Below are 8,395 nucleotides of genomic sequence, written 5' to 3'. Positions count from 1 at the left end.
GTAGATCGATATATTGAGGTAAGGGAAGCTAGGTTCTTTGAAAATTTTGAAATGAATTGCTTATCTTGGTCAATAATTGTGTCTTGATGTGTTGAATGGATGAGTGAATTGAATTGGAGTGGTTTGTGTATTTTTTGTTTGAATTTTGGCTTTGCATGCTGAGAGCAGGTGAACATTTGCAATTCTAGCTTAAGCAAGAGCCTTCTCGCTCAAGCGAGAAAAATATAGCTCAAGCAAAAATAACTGAATTTCACTTTGCTCTTTATTCGAGTTTTAACTTAAGCGAGAATTTCTAACTTAAGTGAGAGCCTCTGTCACTCAAGCGAGAAAAATATAGCTCAAGCAAAAATAGTAGAATTTCACTTTGCTCTCTGTTCGAATTTTAGCTTAAGCGAAAATTTCTAACTTAACTGAGAGCCTCTCTCGCTCAAGCGTGAATTTCTAGCTTAAAAGAGAGTCATTGTTGCTCAAGTGAGAATTTCTAGCTTAAGCGAGAGCCCCTGTCGCTCAAGCGAGAATTTCTAGCTCAAATGATCACCAAAAATTGGTGTGAGTGGATGAGAAAATGCTTGTTGATCTTTATCAGGTGGATGTCGATGCTCCTATTTAGAGTAAATGCTATAGATCAACCTCTTTCTCGTAGCATCTTTTTAAAAACTCTTATCTTATGTTCATACTCTTTCTTTGAATTATTTTGTGCCCTTAATTATTATGTATACCTTGTATATTTTGGATGAATGTAATAGTTATTCCAGTATATTCTCTGTCTATGCTCAATATATAAAACTATGTGACGTTTTATTTAATAATTTTTTCCTATTAAATGGGACAATAATTATATTTTTTTTACTAATATTTTTGTAAGAAATTCCACAAGAAATTTTTTTATAAGAAATTTAAAAAGATATATAATTAATATTCAAGGTCTAGTTATTTTAATATTTTATATTATTTTTTAATGTAATTTTATCCAATTTTTAATTTTTAATTTATTTGCAACAAAAGCTGTGATATGTCAAATTTCTTCTAATAATTATGAATATGTCAACGTCATTAATAATCGTATGTTAACATCATTAAATATTTTTTATATTACCTCCGTCCATTCTATTGAGAAATGTGTAGAACTTTTTGTTAAAGAGAAAAAAGGAAAAGTTTTGACAATCACACTTTCTTTTCGATAAACACGTATTTGGAAATACTCAGTAATGATAAAATATTAAATTATCACAAGTTAAAATAAAAATTGAAATCATTCAATAGAAAATTAATGAAAAGAATTGTGGGTAGTTACATATGATAAGATGGTTTTCCATATATTATTAATGAAAAAATTACATGAACAACAAAAAGAGTTATCCTCCAGACCAATTTTTAACATGGTTGCATTTGATTAAAGTATGCAGGATGATGAATCATGTTGTTGGGATTCATATGGTTTTGGTTCATCATTTCTTGCATTGGTTGTAGCTCTGGTGGATGAGGCACGTTGACGTGAGGATTGAAGGGTAGTGGTTGCACATCGGAAAACTGTGAACTTGCACCAGAAGAAGATGAATTTTGCATATGAAATGCGTTCTCCATAACCATGTCATGGATGCTTTTCCTTTTTTTCTGGTGTTGTGTTTGAGTTTGACGGATAAAATATTTTTGTGCATGGCTGGCAACTTGAATTGCAGTTTTCGTTTGAATGTAAGCTGAGATGTTTTTCCAATCTCCTTTTCCATACATATGAAGTCCGTCTAGAAACCGCTTATGCTCCGCTTCTGTCCAAGTTATCCTTTTTCTTTTGTTCGACGGAAACGTCAACGACGACAGCGACGGTGACGGCAACGGGAAAGATAACGACGCTAGCGACGACGATGACGGCAACGGCAACGCCGATGACGGCAACGGAAACGCCGATGACGGCAAGGGCAACGGCAACGACGGCAACATTAAAGGAGTTTTCATAGCGACGACGACAGGTTGACTCAGCAAGGCTGCCGGAACATCGAAGGTGTGCGACGGCTCAGCAATCAAGTCATACCAATCCAAACTCAACTCTTTCCAATGATCCATACTCTGCTCTGCCATGACTCTTTCTTCCTTTTCAACTCACTACACAAATCACTCTCGATGCTTTCTATCTTTTCTTACTTTTCTTTCTCACCCTCTATCTTATTTATAGATAAGATGCCATGATATATATATATATATATATATATATATATATATATATATATATATATATATATATATTTAAAAGATTATTATTTTTTACTTATAAAAGATATTATTTAAAACATCTCGTACGCGTAAAATGCATCAGATTATAAATAATATAATTTAAACCAGATATTAATTATATTATGTGTTTATTAAAATTAGATAATTCGATAGTATATATTTAATAAAAGCCTATCTTTTTCATCAAAATTATGTGTTCTTATTTAAATATTGATAATCAAAAAGTATATAAAAGATGCACTTATAAATGCCAAATAAAATAAGTTATAATAATATAGATATGTAACTATAAAATAAAATATATCACCACGTTAATAAGATTATGTTTAATAATTTAAAAGTTGATATTGAAAAATCATAAATGATGTACTTTAAACTAGATGGTAATTAAATTAGATATCTATTATTACGTGCTCATATAAATCAGATAACGAAATATTATTATTATTATTATTATTATTAATATTATTGTAATGTATTGTTATTATTGTTACTATTATAAATATTACATATCACATATTATTATTATTATTATTATTAGAATATTAGTATTGTAATAATAGTTATTATTAAAAGAGTTATATATATATATATATATATATATATATATTATTATTATTATTATATATTACAATAGTTTATTACAATTTATTAGTATTACTATTTATTCATTATAAAAAAATTTCTTATTAGTACCAATCTTAGTGAAAAACAATAAAAGTTGATATTGGAGACCATATATGATATACTTTAAACTAGAAGGTAATTAAATTTGGTAACTCTAAGATATTAATAATATTACGTGTTCATAAAAATTAGATAACTAAATAATATTTATTGAAAAGCCAACTTTTTCTGTCAAAAGCATGTGTTCCTTTTTAAACATTAATAATCAAAAGTATGAAAGATATTAGTTATACTAAATGTAAAATAACAAATTAAACAATACATTCAAAATCCACTCTTAATTTAATCTATATCCAATAAAATACAATGAATATTAATAATATGAGACTTTAATAATATATATATTTAATAATATGAGACTTTAATAATATATATATATATATATATATATATATATATATATATATATATATATATATATATATATATATATATATACAAAAAGTGACTGCTAAAAATTTTCATATTAAATAAATTTTTTTTTTAAATTTGTTAAAAGAATCTGCAATTTTCCTGCCATTTTGTTTAAGGATATGAATTGGTAGGTAATTCTTTTTGTAGACAATTATTTTCTGTAAAATTATAAAATGCATAAATATTTTTTACAAAATTTAATTATGAAAAATATTTCAAATATATATGTAGAAAAATAGTTCTGATAAAATTATAATTGTGCGTGAATTTGTATAAATAGTGAGATTAATTTCTTGGAACAAAGCATATTCTACAATATATTTTTTAATATTCTAACGAGCAAAAATAAACATACTCTCCTTCACTTTCCTATTTACAATGCATAAAGATTTTTCAAATAAACTTCTTAGATGGATTTAGTGAATTGGATATATAAAAAAACATAAGATTTGCCACATGCTTGTATGTGTCAAAACTTATTCTTTAAAACAAGTATTAAATCACTGAAATCTATGAAATGAATTATTACAACAAGAAATATTGTTGATAGAAAAATTAATACATATATCAGTAAAATTGAATAGAAGTAGTCAGAAACTTTATAAAACTAATTGATAGATGAAAAATATGAAATGAAGTTTCTACGCAGAAATTCAGTGATGCTTACTGTAAGCAATTTCCATATTTTGTTGATATTTACAAGTAAATTTTTGGAAAAGTGTTTTTTTTTCACTTTTCTTACGAATGATCGGTAAGTAATATTTTTGTGGATAATTAATTATTGTAAAATTAAAATATTTATAGGAAATTTTATACAAAATTTTTTATGAAAAATATTCACAATAATTTTTTTTTTAAAAAATCGCAATAATTTTTCTTAAAAAAATCAATTTAAAAATTAGCATGTACTTTTTTTAAATTTAAATTTCGTAAATAATTTTCTTGCGTTTATTTAATATTTGTAAGTAATTTTTTTGTGCATTTAAAATTCGTAAGTAATTTTTTGCTAAAAAATAAAAAATCCCTATTATTTTGTTTTTCACCAAATTGAATTTGTAAGTATTAAACTCAATCCTTATAAACACACACAACCCTCACCCTAAACCAACTCATTTCTCTTGACCATCTCAACCTTCTTTCCTCTGATTCTCACTCAATCTTCAACTTTTTCTTGATCAGAGACTGTTTTTGGAAACACAAAAGAATCATCTATCTTGTCCACCGATCAAAATCTTGGTTAGCGTAAAGTTATCCTAGTTTTAAGGGGGAAAACCAAATTGTTTTCTCTTTTTCTCCGATTTTTTCGATGGAGTATTGTCACTACTATGAATTCTCTAAGTTGTGCACATCCATGTCTTTGGATTGCTATTCTAATCATTTGTTTATTTTCTATTGTTTTTAGGTTGAAGGGGGTTCCTAAGAGTAAAATATATCTTTGAAGTACTTAGCAAGTGTAAATTGGTATATTGAGACAAGGGAAGCTAGATTTCTTGAAAATTTTGAAATGAATTGCTTATCTTGGTCACTAATTGTGTCTTGATGTGTTGAATGGATGAGTATATTGAATTGGAACGGTTTGTGTATTTTTTGTTTGAATTTTGGCTTTGCATGCTGAGAGCATGTGAACATATGTTATTCTAGCTTAAGCAAGAGCCTTCTCGCTCAAGCGAGAAAAATATAGCTCAAGCAAAAATAGCAGAATTTTACTTGCTATTTATTCGAGTTTTAGCTTAAACGAAAATTTCTAACTTAAGTGAGAGCCCATGTCGTTGAAGCGTGAATTTCTAGCTTAAACGAGAGTCATTATCGCTCAAGTGAGAATTTCTAGCTTAAGTGAGAGACCCTGTCGCTCAAGCGAGAATTCCTAACTCAAATGAGAATGCTACAAAATTCTAAAGTCTTTAATATTAACATGTGATTGACTGAGTTAATTTAAAAAATATGATGTATGAAGCTATGCATGAATGATGTGATATTTTGAGACTTAACTTAATGTGTTTTACATGAGTTATTCTAAGATAACATTTTAAAGATGCGAGAATTTCATAGAGAAATTCCTTTGGTGGTAATATAGTGTATATAATGATTTATGGAAGTAAGGTTACATACTGACACTCTAATGATCATTAAACTCACATAGAGTAGAATTATTCATGTTGTAAGAGTAACAAGAGGTCCTAATCTAAGACAGGATAACCTTGTGTGCAGTAGGGTGAAATTCATTGACAATGACTCTGTAGAGAAGTAGATGCCACCACAAGTGCAAGTTTTCAATGAATCTAATTTCATTACATGTATCTGGATAATTGAATTAGTGTGTCTTCTATATTTGGTAATACATGTTGATTGTGTTTAAAGTGGCTTGGTTATTATTTACTCATTTTATTTTCATTGGCTTACCTTTCTGGTTGTGCTTATATTTTCTTATTTGTCTTTTCATCTTCAATGATCACCAAAAATTGGTGTGAACAGATGAGGAGATGTTTGTTGATCCTGATCAGGTGGATATCAATGCTCTTGTTTAGAGTAGATGCTATAGATCAGCCTCTTTCTCTTAGCATCTTTTTGAAAACTCTTATCTTATGTTTGTAGTCTTTCTTTGGATTGTTTTGTGCCCATGTTATTATGTATATCTTGTATATTTTAGATGATTATAATAGTTATTCTAATATATTCTCTGTCTATGCTCAATTATATAACATTATGTGATGTTTTATTTAATAATTTTTTTCCTATTAATTGGGACGTTAAAGTAATTATATTTTTTTCTACTAATATTTTTGTAAGAAATTCCACAAGAATTTTTTTGTAATAAATTTTAAAAAGTATATAATTAATATTCAAGGTCCAGTTATTTTAGTTTTTTATATATTTTTTAATGTAATTATCCGATTTTAAATTTTAAATATGTTGATATATTTTATATTTTACATTCTAACTAAAAAACTATTTTTTGTGACAATGATTCAAATAAGGTTGAATCGTACTATAATGAAAAATAAATAAAACATACAAATTTTAAACTATAACAAAAATCATTATCAGGTGCCAATATGAGATAAATGTGAGAAAATTTGGTTGAACAGCTTGGCCTAAGTTTTTAACCATAACATTTTTTAACTTACAATTGAAACCAAAGGAATAAAAAATGGACGTTACGCTCCGCCGACCAACTTGAATACTATTTTATAACTTAATAAGAAAGCATACAATTTCAAGTTTCAAGAATGGATTCTTACAGGCATATTTACATTGCACAACTCTCATTGCTTCAATCTCTCTCAAATGTAGTTGTTTGTTTAGGTAATTCATGATAATCAAAATTTCAATCCTTATAAGTATTTCAAAATCTCTAAAGAGTGAAAGTAAGAATCAAAATGACACTGAGAGTGAGAATCAAAACGACATGAGAACCAGAAATGAGAGGATAGTGAGAACCAGAAAGAGAAGAAGGGAGTGATGAAATACCGGCGACATTGAGTGAAGAAACTAAATACAAAATATTACCTACCTAGTTTTTTTTTTCTAATTATTACAATGTTATTTATCTGCGAAACTATATTTATAAGAAAAATCTCCAATAAGTAATTCTAAACATTTTGCTGCAAAATTTGATTCGTAAGAAAAAGATATACACGTAAGTAAATTGGCAAGTAAATTATAACATTTCTTCTGCGAATACTTTTTATAAGAAAATCTACATGTATTTGATATGAAAAAAGAGTCTTTTTCAAAATCTTCTGCATATATTTCCTGCTAATTATATTCCATATAAAAAGTCAAATGAATTTCTTCCCAAAAAGATTTCCAAGAAAAATACGCATCAATTTCTTGCAAAAGAAAAAATTTATAAAAAAAATGCAGGAAATGGACATTTCTTTTTTCTGGTAGTGGCCGGAAACAGAAAAAAAAAAAAAAAAAACCTCTCTTTTAATTTATTTGCAACAAAAGCTGTGATATGTCAAATTTCTTCTAAGAATTATGAATATGTCAACGTCATTACTAATCGTATGTTAACATCATTAAGTATTTTTTATAGGAAAATGATACCGTGACCCCTTTTTTTGACCCCTTTAGTGACCCCCTGACGTGGTATGCACATGTGGAAATAGTTTTTTAAATTAAAATTAATTTTTGTGAACCCATTCTCTCCAGACGTGGCCTGTAGCGGATAATGGGTTGGGCGGGTCAGAATCGGGTCAGTAGTGGGTTTGGGCGCGTTTTAATTGAAAGGGTAGGAAATTAGGGTTTCGTATGGAGAGTGGGAGCAAAAACGAGATTTCGGGAGAAGAAAGAAAGAAAGGGAATACCCGTTCGAAAGGAGAAAGGAAGAAAGGAGAAAGGAGAAAGGAAGAAAGGAAGAAAGGAGAAGACGAAGAGAGAAGACGAAGGGAGAAGTCGTTCCTGCCAGATTTACGGTTTTTTTTCGTCTCCATTGTTGGATTCTTGTTCGTGAAAAACGAGAAAAGGGAAAAGAAAGAAAGAAAGGGAAAACCCAGTCGAAAGGAGAAAGGAAGAAAGGAGAATACATGTGTTGTAGTGAGTCGAAAAAGACGAAGGGAGAAGACGAAGAGAGAAGACGAAGGGAGAAGACGAAGGGAGAAGACGTTCGTAGGTATGTTAGGGTTTTTCTTCGTCTCCATTGTTGGATTCAGCTTCGTAGTTCGTAGGTATGTTTTATTTTATCTGGGTTTCTCCACTACGGCAACAGGTTTGTGGTATTTTTTTTCCAAAGTCGTGGTTATGGGTTTTTTGGTTAAGGAACTGAGATTTTTTTTTGGTTTTCGCCAGCATAGTCAAGTGAGTTATTGGTTAAAGACAAATTTAACATCTACCTTGTACAGGTGAATGACCACAACACTGTAATCCTCGACGAAGCTTGCGAAGTTAGGGTTTGTGGTGCTTTCAGTTGTTCGATTCAGGCAGTGGTTGGTATGTTTGTGTTATTTTTCCTTTACTGTGATTTTGGTGCTTTGATAGATGCATGAACTCCTTAGTTTTGTAACTAGGTTGATGAAATCTGTCTTATTTAATTGTGATGACCTGTTTGCTGACAAGTGATGAC

This window comes from Vigna unguiculata, chromosome 6, assembly GCF_037176805.1.
Source record: "Vigna unguiculata cultivar grain cowpea cultivar isolate G323 ecotype 2 chromosome 6, ASM3717680v1, whole genome shotgun sequence".
In the NCBI taxonomy this organism is placed as follows: Eukaryota; Viridiplantae; Streptophyta; class Magnoliopsida; order Fabales; family Fabaceae; genus Vigna; species Vigna unguiculata.
This window is presented reverse-complemented; position numbering follows the sequence as displayed.